Consider the following 16,331-nt stretch of genomic DNA (forward strand, 5'->3'; position numbering starts at 1 on the left):
TCCATGTAATACCAAGTCCAGTCCAGGAAATCATTAACGTTTTACATAAATATATTGACTTGGCCATCGCATGAAAACACGTGTAAATTAAATTATTTAGTGCGAAATGAAACGAAATTTTGCATGCCTGTGTAGACATGCAAAATTTCAGCTCAATGGGAAAACGGGAAGTAAGTAAATTTTAAGTTGCAAGATTTTACAACTCCAGATGTCAAAGAAAATAAAAGCTTGTAGATAGCTTTACAAAGAAAAGAAAGATTTATGAAGAAAATAAAAAGTACTGTCTACGATACATTTGTTAGGCCGTGTTGCACCGTCTTACTTTAACATTGACATCAAAATTTTGGATGTCAAAAATCTGTCTAACATAAAACACCGGTTATTGTCAGTTAGGGTCAAAGTTAGGTGGTGCATCTGCACTCAGCCTTAGTGTATTTTAATTAAATTTAATACAAATAAGGATGACGAAAATAATCGATAAGTGATCTCACTCGAATATTTCTTATAGTAGGTATACAAGATGTCGAACAAATGGTTACTTACTGAAAAAGTGCTTCATTAGACCTAGCAAATTGCATCAATAATATGTTTAAGAACGAACTGAATCTATTCAAAAAACCAAACAAACAAACACGAAATCAATGGTTTCTGAGAATTCTGCGTGCCTTAATGCCGTCCCCTTTATCTGTTTATTTAGTATTTATTAATTAGTATCTCTTGATGATATTGTAGCAAGTTAAACCTAAAATCATGTCTTCCGTAAATAATTAAAATAATAATGCAATTTACGAGTTTGTTGTTTGATTATTATATAATTACTAGCTTTCCGCCCGCGGCTTCGCCCGCGTGGAATTTTGTCTGTCACAAAAAAACTTTATCGCGCGCGTCCCTGTTTCAAAAACCGGGATAAAAACTATCCTATGTTCTTTCCCGGGACTCAAACTATCTCTATGCCAAATTTCATCACAATCGGTTGCGAGGTTTAAGCGGGAAAGCGTAACAGACAGACAGACAGACAGACAGACAGACAGAGTTACTTTCGCATTTATAATATTAGTTGGGATATTAGTTGGGATGTATTACTCAATTAAAAATTTAAATTTAAAAAATTAACACTTCTCATATGGTAGGTATGGCTGGCGGCATACATTTAGTATGAAATTCGGAAACATTGAATTTTTGCATAGATCCAGTTTATTCTTTGACCTATTTATTGTTATTGTTTTAAAGAGCTCATGAAGCACTTACAGGAACAGTTAACAGTTTCTCGATATCTTGTATAATTAAAAATCAAGTGAAATCACTTATCGTTTCCACCCTGTACCTATACTTTTAAAAATAAACTCATTTTATACGTTCATTTGTATATAAGTATCTACAATACAAATACCTAACCAACTTAGTTGACTTTTTATAAAACTATTTGTCTAAGTGTCATCAAGCGACCGCTGGTGGATTTGCCATTTACCTGACCTACCCCTTTATTACTAAACGTTTAATATCAGATGAATAGTTACGCACCAATTTCTTTCATTCAGTCGTCAGTAATTGAACTTTCGGAAAAACATGGCGAAGCGTAGTGTGACCATACAGACTCTATTCAACTTTTATTAGTAAGGAAGAGTATATTTTATGTTGGTAGAAACACAATAGCATAGACTAAAAAAAGATAAAATTTAATCTAAACACTAAATTTTAGTCTTATGTTTTTTTGAGGAGGAGCCTGACTCTCGTTACACAGGTTAACCTTATACGAGAGCGGCACATATCTTGTAATTGTAAAGTTTTTTTTTTTTATGCTAGCCAAAGTATTTTGTATTTGTATTTAGTGTTTATTTAATAAAAGTATTTTCAATTTCATTTCAATGTTTTGACACCCTGTTAAAATTTTTATTAGTCATTTATTTTTTCCTGACCAAACAGATACCATAATAATATCTTTTATCTATTCTACCCATATTCTGTAAGTAAAATAATAAAAAGTTTGAAAAGAAAGAAATTACAAGTCCGATTTACCTAAACAAATAAATTAAAAATACTTGCGGATCAAAAGTACTCAATCATACTACAATTTACGAAAAAATCACGCGTGACGCATATACGTCAGTGGGCAGTCAACTGACATAGACCCGGCGTCTACGAGTGCCAAAGCACGACTGATTTATGCCATTTGATGCACCCGATTTTATAGTATTTTCAAATTAATTTTTCATTTGAAGATTGAAGATAGATATTTTTTCTTTTTCACACAATAATAGTACTATGTTTCTTCTTAAGTATAAAGTAGTTTATGTTGCCAAATGACTTTTAGATTATGAGATGTGACCTGTTTTCTTGCAGTAATTTTCTCGAATTTTGACTATCTTAGACATGATAAAAATGCATTTTAATGAATTAAACATCAAAATTTTCTCAATACACTTTCTTCTTCAGGGTATGCTTATTCTAATGAATACATTCTATCTTCTTACTTAGAAATAAATTTGTTGTAATATTAGTTCAAAGTTGTGCCTTCGCGAGTTACCTGGAAATCGGGCTTTCGAAATTCGCTGTTTTCGTAGGCAAAAATCCAATTTGAACGAGATTTTGTCAATAGACATTCCGGAAAAACGTATGATAATTACGATGGTATAAGTCAAAAGAAGCTATAACAATAAATTATATGACTAAAATCATTTCGAAATCTGCCAAATTCTCGATTTCTGCATGAAAAATGTGACAACGCTCTTAATGGAGAAATTGATTCGTAAAACAAATATGATGTTCTATGTAATGCTAGATTATGAACTGCTTGTTACTGAACAAATGGAGGTTATATTTATACAGTCGACAGCATATCTATAAAAGCGAAAGGTCACTGACTGACTGACTCACTGACTCATCACGAAATCTCAGAAACTACAAGTGCTCAAATTTTTAGAACGTAGGTGCTAAGTTCGGGATTTTGCAAAGGTAAAACGGGATCCACGCGTACGAAATCGCGGGCGACCACTAGTAATGTAGGTATATCAGTGTAAGCGTTTACATTTTTCGTTGGAAAATATCTCCTATTGCAATGACACCACTGGGTTCAGTTCAATGTGTGATTCATACCCATCAAAATTGTACAGGTGTTTCGAGGCAGGTTTTCAAATGTGAAACGACTGAATTTCATTAGCACTAGCAACACCAGGTTAACAATTCAAAAGTTTTCATATCTAAAATATGTTTGTGCCGTTAATTTAATATTTATAAGATTACTAGCTTTCCGCCCGCGGCTTCGCCCGCGTGGAATTTTGTCTGTCACAGAAAAACTTTATAGCGCGCGTCCCTGTTTCAAAAACTGGGATAAAAACTATCCTATGTCCTTTCCCGGGACTCAAACTATCTCTATACCGAATTTCATCAAAATCGGTTCAGTGGTTTAAGCGTGAAAGTGAGACAGACAGACAGACAGAGTTACTTTCGCATTTATAATATTAGTACTTATTGATAGTATAGATTTCTGGAGCTGCTAAGTTGTTTCTGAGTAATGTTTTTCCAATAAAAATAAAACGTACCCTGTTCTTGGAATCCCAGAATATTACATGTAAAAGGCTACCTTTAAACCCAGAATCAACACGCGTTATGTAAACATAGTTGAAAACATACTTATTTTGAACCTTACTTCTTCAAGTTTAATGATCAATTTAAACTAGCTTTTCTCAGCTTGTGTAAAAGTTAAATCACAAATGTTTTGATATTAATTCAAACAAAAATTAACATCCTACTCGTACTAATATTATGAATGTGAGAGAATTGATGTATGTTTGTTACCTACACTTTTATGAAAAAACTACAGAACGGATTTTGATGAAACTTTACTATATTAATGTTTATACATCAGAATAATATATTAGGCAACTATAATGATAGTTCAATGACAATTTCAAGTGGGTGAAACCTAATACTTACTTAATCAATACGTCAATTAATGATGAAATTATTGATATTAATGGAGTTTCGAGAAATTAATGGTTTGCGACGTGTCTGAAATTATTGAGTTTGATCTTTATTAGTAAATGAACGCAGAAACCAATCTTAATAATTCAATAACTTCGTATTAGAGACTCGTTTTCTTAGAAGTTATCAAAGATCGTATGTCTGATTTGCTTCAGTAGAATACCTAATATAAATTCCGTATCAAATGAAAATGTTCTCAGAATTGTTTGTGAACAAAATAATAACTTAGGTAATTACCCAACAAAATTTGAGCAAAAGGTAAAAGTGGGAAATGTTTTTATTTAAACTTCATTTATTAATAAAAGTTTGAATAACAGCATTAATTTTATCGGCCAGATATTTTTATTTTCATATCTAGTTTTATTTTTGAAATACGAATAAGTACATCCCAACTAATATTATAAATGCGAAAGTAACTCTGTCTGTCTGTCTGTCTGTCTGTTACGCTTTCCCGCTTAAACCTCGCAACCGATTTTGATGAAATTTGGCATAGAGATAGTTTGAGTCCCGGGAAAGAACATAGGATAGTTTTTATCCCGGTTTTTGAAACAGGGACGCGCGCGATAAAGTTTTTCTGTGACAGACAAAATTCCACGCGGGCGAAGCCGCGGGCGGAAAGCTAGTACTTACATACACTCAACATCAAATAAACCGCACCTTCCGCGACGCGAACTTTAAAGATATTGTTCTGACACAATTATGGTTACCCCAACAATGTTGGTGTTATTTGAAAGCCCAATATATATCCATTTAGCCCTACCGTACCCTATGTGGTACGGTATCTTTTTGAAAATATTTCGAAGTACCAAACTGTTGTTAATTTGTAAAAATGATTATGGCAGTAAGCTTAAAGTTATTATTTTACAAAAAAATATTTAAAAATATGTTTTAACAAGTGGTTTCGGAAATATTTAAGAAATTCCTCGACAGAAAACATAAAAAATATTTACAATGTATTTAAGAAGGTATAATTTCTTATTATTCATGGTAAATTATGTTATTTATCAATTTTATTTTAAAAATAGAGTACAATAGATATCATGACTACAAAAATAATGTTATTGATATTATTTTTATACGGTTTATTCCAGTCTAAAATAGGTGTACCGTATAAGGTACAGTAGGTCTATGCATGAGCAAATCATGCGAAAAAATATAATTTAATTTTTATTATTATTATTTGTTTTAGGCTACTGATGTTTCACTATATTGCCACAACTCATGAAAAATTTGATAATTTCAGCAAACATAAAGCAATTTTGGTGTTTTTCTACTGCTGTCTTGTCAGATGACCGCTAATGATGATCAGACTGACGAAGATTTAGGCGATAAAGATAGTGTCAATGTAAATAATAACCCTCAGAGTTTTCTTCGATGGATTTGCAAAATTTCCATCGTCGTGTTGCTAATTGCGATTATAGATAGCACTAAACGTAACAAATCAGAAGATGCCAGGTCTTCTTCAGCTATCCTCACTAACTTCGAAGAAGGTAGGAAAAAAGAACTAAATGTGGTTAGTATCACAGAAAACGTCTTACAAGATATGCCCAGTGTGATACTAGTGATTATGTGATTTTATTTTTATTTTATATCATACAAAAATAAATAAAAATCTTCTTTGAACAACGACTACGTTTTGCTTGCTTATAGACCTACTGTACCCTATATGGTACGGGCTCCCCACGGCCCCCTATTTATGGATTATTTTTTTAAATATTTTTTTCATTATTTTTAGGCTTCCCTTTGTAAGTTTTTGCCGAAAAATCAATTTTTATTTACAAAAATAGTTATCGGTCTAAATGGGTTAAAGAAAAATACATTTCATTTCTAAATAAATGATTAACATATACCATAAATGTGACTTGAAAATAGATCTCGCTTTGGGCTCACCTCTGGGATCAATTAGACCAATTTTTATGGTTATAAAACAAATAAATATCTCACGTTTAACAGATGGATAGCGATTAATCCCAACTTAACAGTTTTATAGTCATAAAAAATGGCTATAGCGTAACTACCTATTTTTTGAAGAAGTGATTCTGGATCCTTGTAAAGACACATTTTTGGGGTAAAAACCTTTCCTTTAATGAAATGAAGTTTAAAACTAGGCTTTCAAATGGTACGAATGTTGGTGGGAAGTGGGAATGCATACGTTTGATAAGTGCTTGTCGCGGGAGGTGCGATTTATTTGATGCCGAGTGTATTTTCAGGAGGGCGTCCTACACTACGTTCGCCGAGACGCGGTTTCTTTAACAGAGCGATTCACCAGGACAGTATTCTAACTTTTTTAGTATTTATGAAAGCCCAAGTTCTTTGGTCTTAAAAAGTTTTAACAGCGAAGTTATCACAACGAGTACCTTTCAAGGAAAACTGAAATAAACTTGACTAACAATGAAGATTACTGACTGAAATTTTGATACAGTCCAAAATGCTTAGGTTAGACCTATTACCGATAAAACGTCACATCCTGGGTGATATTTTCCTCGATCTTAGCGCCCTTTCCCATGGATCCCGTGGATTGCCATCAATCCAGTTTTGCAGGATCCTATATTATTGGATCCCGCAAACCTACTACTAAACGGGATCCTACAAAAAACAGGATGTTTCTATGGGAAGAAGCCCTTAAACTGTCAATAGAATTCAATACAAGTTGAGTGGTCCCATGAGTTACACATCAGTCTTCATTAACGTTGTACGTCATCAACGAACGCAATGACGTGGAAAATTGGGACGTTCCAAAGCTGAAAGATAGTCGTCACGTCAAACAGGATCGCGAATGAAATTCAGCCGTGTGCATAAATTGAATCTAGGATAGAACGGTTATGGGTTGGAAAAACGGAATTTTTCGTAGCGTGCCTTTTAGGGTAGATTGTCGTAGGGTATGTGGATTTGCAATCACTTGATTGCTATCACGTAATGGTTACCACGAGTTTAATATCTGTAACTGTATACTTTGAGTTTTGTACAATACTTTGCAGACAATCGTTGGCAACGCAATCCGTATAGATTGTAGTTCTAATTTGGCTGTTCGTAGGCATGATATTGGTATTGATATAAACAACAAAATCCATTAAAAAGCAGCCAAAACAACCCTGTACAAAAAGTATTAAAAAAATAGGAATAAATAATAATAATGTTAAATAAACAAGTCAGTCACATTATTTTTGGCATCCGTGTTAATTATGGTGCCTCGTCTTTATAAAAATATTATTATAATAATATTAGTATACAGGGTGTTAGGTTAATGGGTACCTATATGAGCCGGCACTAGCCCATGTTAACATGGGCATATAAATGGTATGGTGAAGTCAGATATTAATTTGATTTCATCATTTTTATACAAAATAAATTTTATAAAATCCGATTTGTATGAAAATTAAAATAATTAAAATGAAGATNTGGTGAAGTCAGATATTAATTTGATTTCATCATTTTTATACAAAATAAATTTTATAAAATCCGATTTGTATGAAAATTAAAATAATTAAAATGAAGATATCAATTTTCTGACTTCACCATACCATTTATATGCCCATGTTAACATGGGCTAGTGTCGGCTCATATACCCATTTACCTAACACCCTGTGATACCTAAGAGGGAAATTATATTAAAATTAACAATATGACTATACTGTGTTACGAGTGCTTATTATTTTGTTCTTTTTCCTTCTGACGTGTAATGAAAAATGGCACAAAATTATTTTTATTTCCTTACTGGTACATGAAATACCCAATAAATATAATTATTCGAATATCGAATGTATGTATTAATTATATTTATATTAATTACGTATGATATTATCCGTTTTCCCCTATCCATCCATACTAGGTACTTTACTTAATATACATATGTATACCATAGTAGGTACATTATATTTACTACAATTTACTATAATAGTATTGATATTTCAGACGCGATTGTAACTCTATCTGTTTGTTATCTTTTACTCTTTAACCACTGAACCGATTTAGATGAAATTTGGTGTACAGGTAATTTGAGACCCAGGAAAAAACATAGGATAGTGTTTATCCCGGTTTTTGAAGAAGGGACACGTGTACGATACTATAAAAAAGATGATTACATAATTATAAAAGATGAAAATGTTTGGAATGTTTAACTGCCTAACTCGCTCTATAACTAAAGAGGCTGACGCAATACTTAGTGACTGAGTTTCTTGCGCTGCTTCTTCTCAGCACTGGCCCATTTATTGTCCCGAAGCAGTGCTAGGGTTAATACTGGGACGTGTAAAAGTGCTTTTTAATAGCCAAAAAAAAGCTTTATTTCTATTTTCAAGACTGAAATTCGGGCAGGACAAGCCGCAAGCAAAAGGTAGTAAAAAAAACTTTTTCATAGTAATCATGATTTATTTTGATTACTATGAACAAGTTTTTATGTAGGTCAAACGTGCTCACCCAATCTAGTGGGATCGAAAGCTTCATAATTACATAAAATTTAATTACGCTCCCGAGATGAAATTAATCCCAGGGAATTAATTGATTGTTCGCCTAAATAATTGATGAGTTTTTAAGTAAGGGTCACCAGAGCCCATAGGAACAAAGGGAAAATGTGCCGGTGGGACAAAACTTTCATTTTATGCAAAGAACTTTTAATTTACGTGGCGATAGTCAGGTGGTTATAGTTTAAACTCGATTCTCAAAACAAGAGTACCAAACTGTTTTTTTTTAATTATTAACAATGTTTGGTTACTGCTTACACAACAGAAGTGACCAAGTAATTCTAGCTCACTACAGAATTATTTGTTTAATTTACACAACATTTTGTTCCTCATAACTAAAGTGTTCGGTGGTCACTTTTGTTTTGTAACCAGTAACCAAAATTTTTTTTAGTGTAGTTTTTTTCTTGTCAAATCAAATCAAATCAAATCAAATAATCATTTATTGTGTTAGTTATAGGTCATGAACTTCTTTTACTTCCTACGTTTGAAACATTATTAATTAGGTCCTTATTACCAAGCATACGACAAGATGTCCTTTTTTGGCTATCAGGCAGGGGGCGTAGTGTGTCAAAAAATCTAAGTAAGTAGGTATGAAGATTTTAGTTCTTGAAAGTATCCGCTAGTGACGCTCGCTGCTGTACATTCCGTCATACATTTATTGTAATTTTTTCGATATCGAAAACGTTTGATGTAAACCCGCACTACGCCTCCATATTATCTTTTTTTCAGTCAGAAGTAATACATAATTAAATGTTGCCAGTATTTCGATTAGTTTTCAAATATTAAAGTCTAGGAACTCTAGGAACTAGAAACACTAGTAGAAGTGCAGAGTGCTGATAGAATTAAGATTTAAAGAAAAAGAAGAGAGTGAAGAGAGGTAGACCGTGTTTATTATAGAGAGAGGAAGTGACAGATAGATATAAATAAACAGTACAAAAGTCATATTCAAATATAGCTATCAAAATATAGAATGTATGTACAGCCAGTTCTGGTTACTTAAGCAAACAGGTTTTTACATAAAGATTGCTTTTTGCTTTCAGAAATTTACATGAATTACATTGATACGAATGTATAAAATAATACTTCATACAATTAAATTACAAATTGTTATAATCATATGGTAATATTATAATGAGAAATTGACTTGAACGTTATCCTTAGTAATTAATTGCTATTTGATTAAAGAAAAGCCTTCAAAGCAAAATAGGCATTTTGTTAATAAGCTCCCTTGATCATCAATTACTTTATCGTATTGGATGAGATTTCAAACAAGAGCAAGCCTATCAAAATCAAAATTAAGTCGACATGAAATAATATCCAATTTACCAGTCTTTGGGATCCCATTTCATTGGATCTACAGCGTATGTACCAATAATATGTTTATAGTTAAAAACTTTGTTGGTACATCAGTTTCATCATACATTATTGTAGATAAGTAGGTAGATGAGTAAATTTATTCTTGTATTTTTTTCTGACTAAAATAATCCAAAAGATTTGTTTTTTTAAATGCGTATAGGCCTCTCCAATATTCTCTACGAACATGCTTGTTATTTTATAAATGGAAACTACCCGCTGTTTCATACCACAAAGTTAAAAATTTTTCCTCATTCATTTCTATAATCTCAATTATAAAATATTAATCACCAGTTTTAATTTGTTGAATAATGAACGTCATAAAACGCGCTAAATCACTTACCAAAATTAGAGTAACGTCTGTTTAATACGCAATAAACGCACAATAGTAAAGACATAAACTTATAAGTACCATCGGTACTTTAATTCCGAAACGACCTCACTAAACGTTAATGAAAATAATTACTTCGAGCATACCCACATGGACTATTTCAAAACGAACCTATAGAAATACTCATAATACATAATAGAAATGTTCAGCGGCGCTTACCAGTGAAAAAAGTAAATCCGAGAGGTGGAAACATAAACACAGCACTGTACACACACACACGGCTATATTTTATTACAAATCTTCGGGAAAACTCCGACACTGCGCGCTCGAGGGCGCTTCAAGCGGTACTGACAGCGCGCCGCGACACTACCAAAGAGTAACCAGAGGAAAATTCGCAGACTCGTCATTATGCAAATTTGACGAAATTGTACTTATTAAGATAACGCGAATGCCTTTCGACTCGGATTGTTGGAAATTATGTTGCTTTTGTCATTTCTGAAACGAATTATCAGCAGAACAGTTATTTAATTCAATCATTTTCTTCAGCAGAATTTGAATTTGCTTTGGTAGACTTCGTTGAATATATTTTTTCGCAATTACTTTGTAAGTAAGATATCAACTGGACCGTTATCTTCGAGGCTTAACAATGGTGGTCATTCATATTTTATGATCAATTAATGTGCTATTGTTTCCTCGCTGAGTCTAATTGGTAATAAAACTTCTTGTAATTATTTAGGGCCATAATTAGTACCTCGCCACATTACTGCAGTTTAGCTGTTAACTTATTTACGTTACGGTTGGATGGCAGGAGAGTCGTTAAAATGCCTAACAAAGTAGCGCCTATTATCTGTCTGAACGAGCCTTTGATTTCCTTCCATTTTAAATAAGTAATATTTAAGATAATTGACTAAAAGTAATTTCATTTTTGTGAAAAGGTATGAAATCAAATATCTTTATTATTTTTAGATCACAAAATTGGAACCCTAAAAAAGTTATTTTCATGATACAAAAATCATAGTCCAAAGCAAAAAGAACTGCATGATATAAGAGAATAAATTAGGCATGTCACTCCCCGATCTCAGCGAACAACTTTTCCACCCCACAAAACTACGTGTTTAATCTTTGACAAGGCTTTTCAGTCATCCCTCTCTGCCGCAACGGTTGATTGGCGCTATCTCTCTCGGTCGTAGTGACGTAGGCGCGCGGGAAACTGAACGGAGTTCGTTTGAGCCTTGAACATTCTGTAAAGTACGGCATATGGAGCTAAACACTGTTGCTTCTTATGTAATTGCAATTAGGATTATTTTGCAACGAAAGTGTTAGTGCTGGCGACTGTACATAGCTGTGTAAATTTACAGTGTGCGATAATAAATTTAAGTTACAGCGTTTTAGATTAAAACCTAAGGTAGGATTGGAATTTTGTAGATCCGAGTGGGTGGAAACCGTTTAAACTGGAATTTGTCTTTTTAAGGTTCGACCAAACCAACGCGTGCCAGTAATGCATATAGGTGTATGTGTGAAATGGAAAAAGTTGTTATTTGTTTACATCACTATAAGCGTAGACTTTTCTGTCGAAACCAAAGTTTTAAAATAGCAAAAACAAAAAGGTTTTTCCCAAAAGGGCTCCCACGCTCCCAGTTCACAAGTAATTTATATTTTCAGCTCTTTCAGGATATTTAATGATTGCTACTATAGTTTGTTTAACTATAATCCCAGATATTACTTCATCACTACTACTTCATAACTAAGTATCGTTTTTTTCATTAATTATTTCAAAGTTTTCAATTCCCATGATAGAGACTAACTTCCTTATTACATAAAAAGTTACACAAACATCAAATAAAATGACACTTTCATTCTAAAAACGTCACTTTAAAACAGTGTTTAATGCGCGTGTAACTTTTATTAGCTTAATTAAAAATATTCCTGCAGCAATTGAATACATTAAAAAAATGTATTCTGCATTACATTAAGTTATGATTAAAACACGTTTTGAATTTGTAATTTTGGGTGAAATTTCGACGCGAGCGCCCCCTGCCAACTTAATTCTGGAGCGCAACGTCGTTAAACGGTAACCTGATTATACCATGTGAACGGTTAACGTCACGACATATAAATACTGCTAAATTAATTGTGACGTGTTTGATCTTTTTAGTTTGGAAAGATTTAAAACGATAAGGCAGGCAGGCATTTATGGATTAAAAAAATACTTAATGGCTTTATAAGATGACATTTAATTTTTATGACAATCAATGGTATTGTTATTCTTTATGAAAAGATATTAGTAGGTAGACCAAGGAAACTATGAATTTATTGTGTCGGTTTATCATGTGAGCTATTATACATTACCAGTACTTTTTTTTTTCGAAAAAAAAAACACAGAATCATCATTTAGAATTTTCATCAACAATACGTCATTAATTTGATACTTCTGAATACTGCCTTCTGCCTAAATGCACTACAAGCTACGACTTTACAAAAGGATACATAAAGATAACCTACCTATCTTTATTTATAGACGAGCATGCCTCAATCCTCGTCTATCCAGTATCGATAAATTTCTTGAAACTTTGATCATTAAACCAAAACTCCAGCACAAAAATAAACATTAGCAGTCCATATTTGTATTTTGTAATCTAGTTAGAAACATAAAATTACTTTATACAACTTTGTATCATACTCGTAACATCAAAAACAGCTTCAAGTTATATCGAAAAAATTTCAAATTAATTTGTGTAATGTATTTTTCGTGGAACTTTGTTATCGAATTTATTTTTTAGAAGTACCTACCTATATGACACTTTTATCTTTCATTTATATTTATAACACATGGTTTTTTTATAGCCGTTGTCTGTTAGCTGTTAGGTAACTTCCAAAGTAGTCAATATCAACTACATTAAATAGTCAGTGTGCACCATAACATAGGCGTTGATATGATTTTTTAGATTTTTCTATCATAGTAGGTCCATACCTTTCAACCAAATGTGTTTATTGGATTTTGCAGCTTTAATATGCGAGATATTAAAAACCAGCTCACATTTAAAGGATACGAGTCTTTTGATGTGATTCACAATGTATTCTAAAATGCAGGAAAATTAATTTTATACTTTTTTGTATGGGACTTTAGTACGCGAGATTTAAATTAAAAATAATCCCCTTCAATATTTTCAAAAAAATTTGTCATCACAAAACAAAATAGCTTACTAAATTATGTAGGTACATAGTTGTACCTATGTTAAAAGTCCTCATTTTCAAAGTCCAGTAATTCAGTAATTGTTCCTTGATATACATTTACCTACTCATAACTGTACCTAGTAATTGACCTTAACCACATAGTCCGTTGGAGTATAATTACAATGTAATCTAAAATAACCATTATTTAGCACCCCTTTATAGCGTGAGAAATTAACTCGAATACATAGTCATTACTATTATTGGTGGTATTAACTGGAGTTATAATATTAAAGGATAACTATTTAACTACGGTCAAAAGCCTTTTATGGAAGAAGTTTGGAAATTGGCAGAAGTTAATTAACCGCGTGTAGATTTTGGGACTTGATTTAATGAAATTGAACAAACACTCTCAGCGCTATTCAGGTTTCTTTGTGGCAATATTTTATGAATTTTCTTAACGTACACTATCCAATTGAACAGTACCTATTTTAATCCTTGCTTTTAGAAAAAGACAAACTATACCTACTTCACCATAATCTTCGTGGTTGCGTTATTAATTCATTTCAAGTAAGTATCATAGATTTTTTCGGCAGGCAGACAGTGGCGACTGAGTTTGTTGCGGCCCTTCTCAGCACTTGCCAAATGTTAGCCTGGAAGCGCTGGTAGGGCAAAAATGGCATGTAAAGGCCAATAAGAGCAAAACTTTTTTTTATATTAAGTAGTCTTTTTTTTTCTTTTTTGATTTGTAAGTATTTTCAGACAAAGAAATTTTAACTTTGGTTTTGGCTTTAAATTCCCTGCTCCACTCCCATCCGATAATGCTTTACGAGGGTGTTTATTGACGAAAGCTCTCGAATGCGCCGAAGGGCCGGCCGAAACGCATCGCACGTACTCCATTACTCGAAATATAAAACACCCGGGAAAAATGAGATTTTAGCCGTAGTAGTGAGGGGACACGTATTGTAAAAAGTATATTTGGGAAATGTCGGCCGTTTGGTGTACTTAGTGGTTCTAAACGGACTGCTATGCATTTGTTTCTGTGACGGGTCTGGGTGTTACTATGTATAATAATATGTATGTATTTAAAAAAAGTTTAATGTAGTATATCCGTTAAGCTAGCACCCATGCTTACCTTGGGGATAGATAGCGCTGTGTGAAATTGTCCAAAGATATTCATTTTAAATTCAAAAGATAATATTCAAATTAAAGTAGAAACTGGTTTTTAATTGGAATTGTGTGAAATGTAAAGAAACTGTGGAACGAATTTTAATTTGGCGCATGGATATTTTTTATCCCTAAAAAGGGCTAATTAATTTAGATGTAAGTTATCAAATTATGCAGTGTAAAAATCACTTGGATCAGAGTTATGGCCTGATAAGGATTTAACAATAAGAAAAGTCCTGTGTAACTTACATTAGTATTTGGTTAAATGTGAAGATTGAAATAATTGGCATCAAAGCGAGTGTAATAATCTATATCTACATATAAAAGCGAAAGGTCACTGATTGACTGACTCACTCACTCATTACGAAATCTCAGAAACTAGGAGTCTCAAATTTTGCATGCATCCTTTTAGAGCATAGGATTTTACGAAACTCCACTCCTAAAGGGGTACAACGGGATCCACGCGTACGAAGTCGCGGGCGGCCGCTAGTTCATATTATAAGTAGAAAATGAATGCTGTTAAATCTGTACAAGTCTCATCACTACCGCGTCTGAGTTGACAAATTTGATTAGTAACGTGCCACCCGCACCTCGGCGTAAAACATTCGCTCGTTCGAACTTTTTATCGCGGCCATTTTGTATCATTTGAACGAATTCGAGGGATCCCCAGCTAATGACGTCGTATTGTAAACAAGCTCTATATTTAGGAGGCTAAATGTAAAAACTATTCTTGTCATTTTAATGTCGGGGGCGGAAATAAATCTGGAGACGATCTAATTTGAGCGATTTTATGGGAATTCTTTCTTTCTATCATGATATCATTTAATTATTTTAAAGGTAAGAATAAGAGTTAGGCTATCTTGATCAAGGTATTGGGTTCAATTGCCAAATAGGGCAGACATGAATTTGTACGAGTGCTTTGTAGTTTATTGCCCGTTTTTTTCACCATCAACCTCTAATTTTTAAGTGACGCTTATATTAAAAAAAATCTGTTAAAATGGTACCATAGGGGTCACTTAAAAATTAGGGATTGATGGTGAAAACGGGCATTAGTCATTCTTATTTCTGTAGCTAACATTACTGATCGTCTGAAAAGCTGTCATTCCGTGTTTAGGATACGTTTTACTCAGTTCTATTGAGCTATTTCAGATGCCTATTTAGTACCTGTATTGTAACAGTTCACAAATTCTGACACCTCTTCTGTTTAGTTGTAACAACATAGGTATATTATAAAGAATAAGAAGAATATAAGAAGACTTTAACAGCAATTACTTCAGACATTCCCAATCGAGACGGCATAACGAGTCCTGAAATTCAGTTTCAGTTAATAACGATTTCCGATACCGAGTGGGTAGACGCTATCAAGTTACTTTAGACGTCCTTACTACGTGCATAACTTTTGAACTGCATATGATAGGTTACACTTAATATGCTGTCGATTATAAAAGTCATAATATTAATGGGCAGTTGTTGGAGTAAACCTACCAAGGCTATGTTTAAGTACACAGTGGGGGACGGTTAATAGTTACCTACATTACCTTAGGTGAAATAGGGATACAAAAGAGACATAAAATAACACGGCCTGATGCTATTCTATTATACTGATACAAATCCATCACTCACCTTTTCTGCAATTCACCAGCACCATGAATTCCATGATCCTTGATTCCATATCTCTTTCCCAGTTCTCAATAATGGTAGAAGTTGAAAGGTCGACCAGAGGGCTGAGTATGAGTTTTTTTCAAACGCACTCACTAGTGAGCGCATCAAAAAATGACATTAAATGTATGACGGATTGTACAGCGCCCCCTAGCGGGAAACGTTCAAAAACTAAAATTTTCATACATTTTTTAAACTCACACTCGGTCAAT

At 33.1% G+C, this 16,331-nt stretch overlaps 1 protein-coding gene across 1 annotated transcript in view; it reads right to left on the reverse strand.

The window, feature by feature from the left end:
• The window catches only part of LOC114360763 (neuroglobin), a 106,364-nt gene extending 95,912 nt beyond the window's left edge, over nucleotides 1-10,452 (reverse strand). The window contains exon 1 of the mRNA XM_028315552.1: nucleotides 10,342-10,452. The gene's annotated coding sequence lies outside the window, so the exon portion shown is untranslated. The remainder of the gene's footprint in view (nucleotides 1-10,341) is intronic.
• Nucleotides 10,453-16,331: the final 5,879 nt, after the last annotated feature.

Source organism: Ostrinia furnacalis, unplaced genomic scaffold (assembly GCF_004193835.3).
Source record: "Ostrinia furnacalis isolate ACB-3 unplaced genomic scaffold, ASM419383v2 OfSCF5169, whole genome shotgun sequence".
Taxonomy (NCBI): domain Eukaryota; kingdom Metazoa; phylum Arthropoda; class Insecta; order Lepidoptera; family Crambidae; genus Ostrinia; species Ostrinia furnacalis.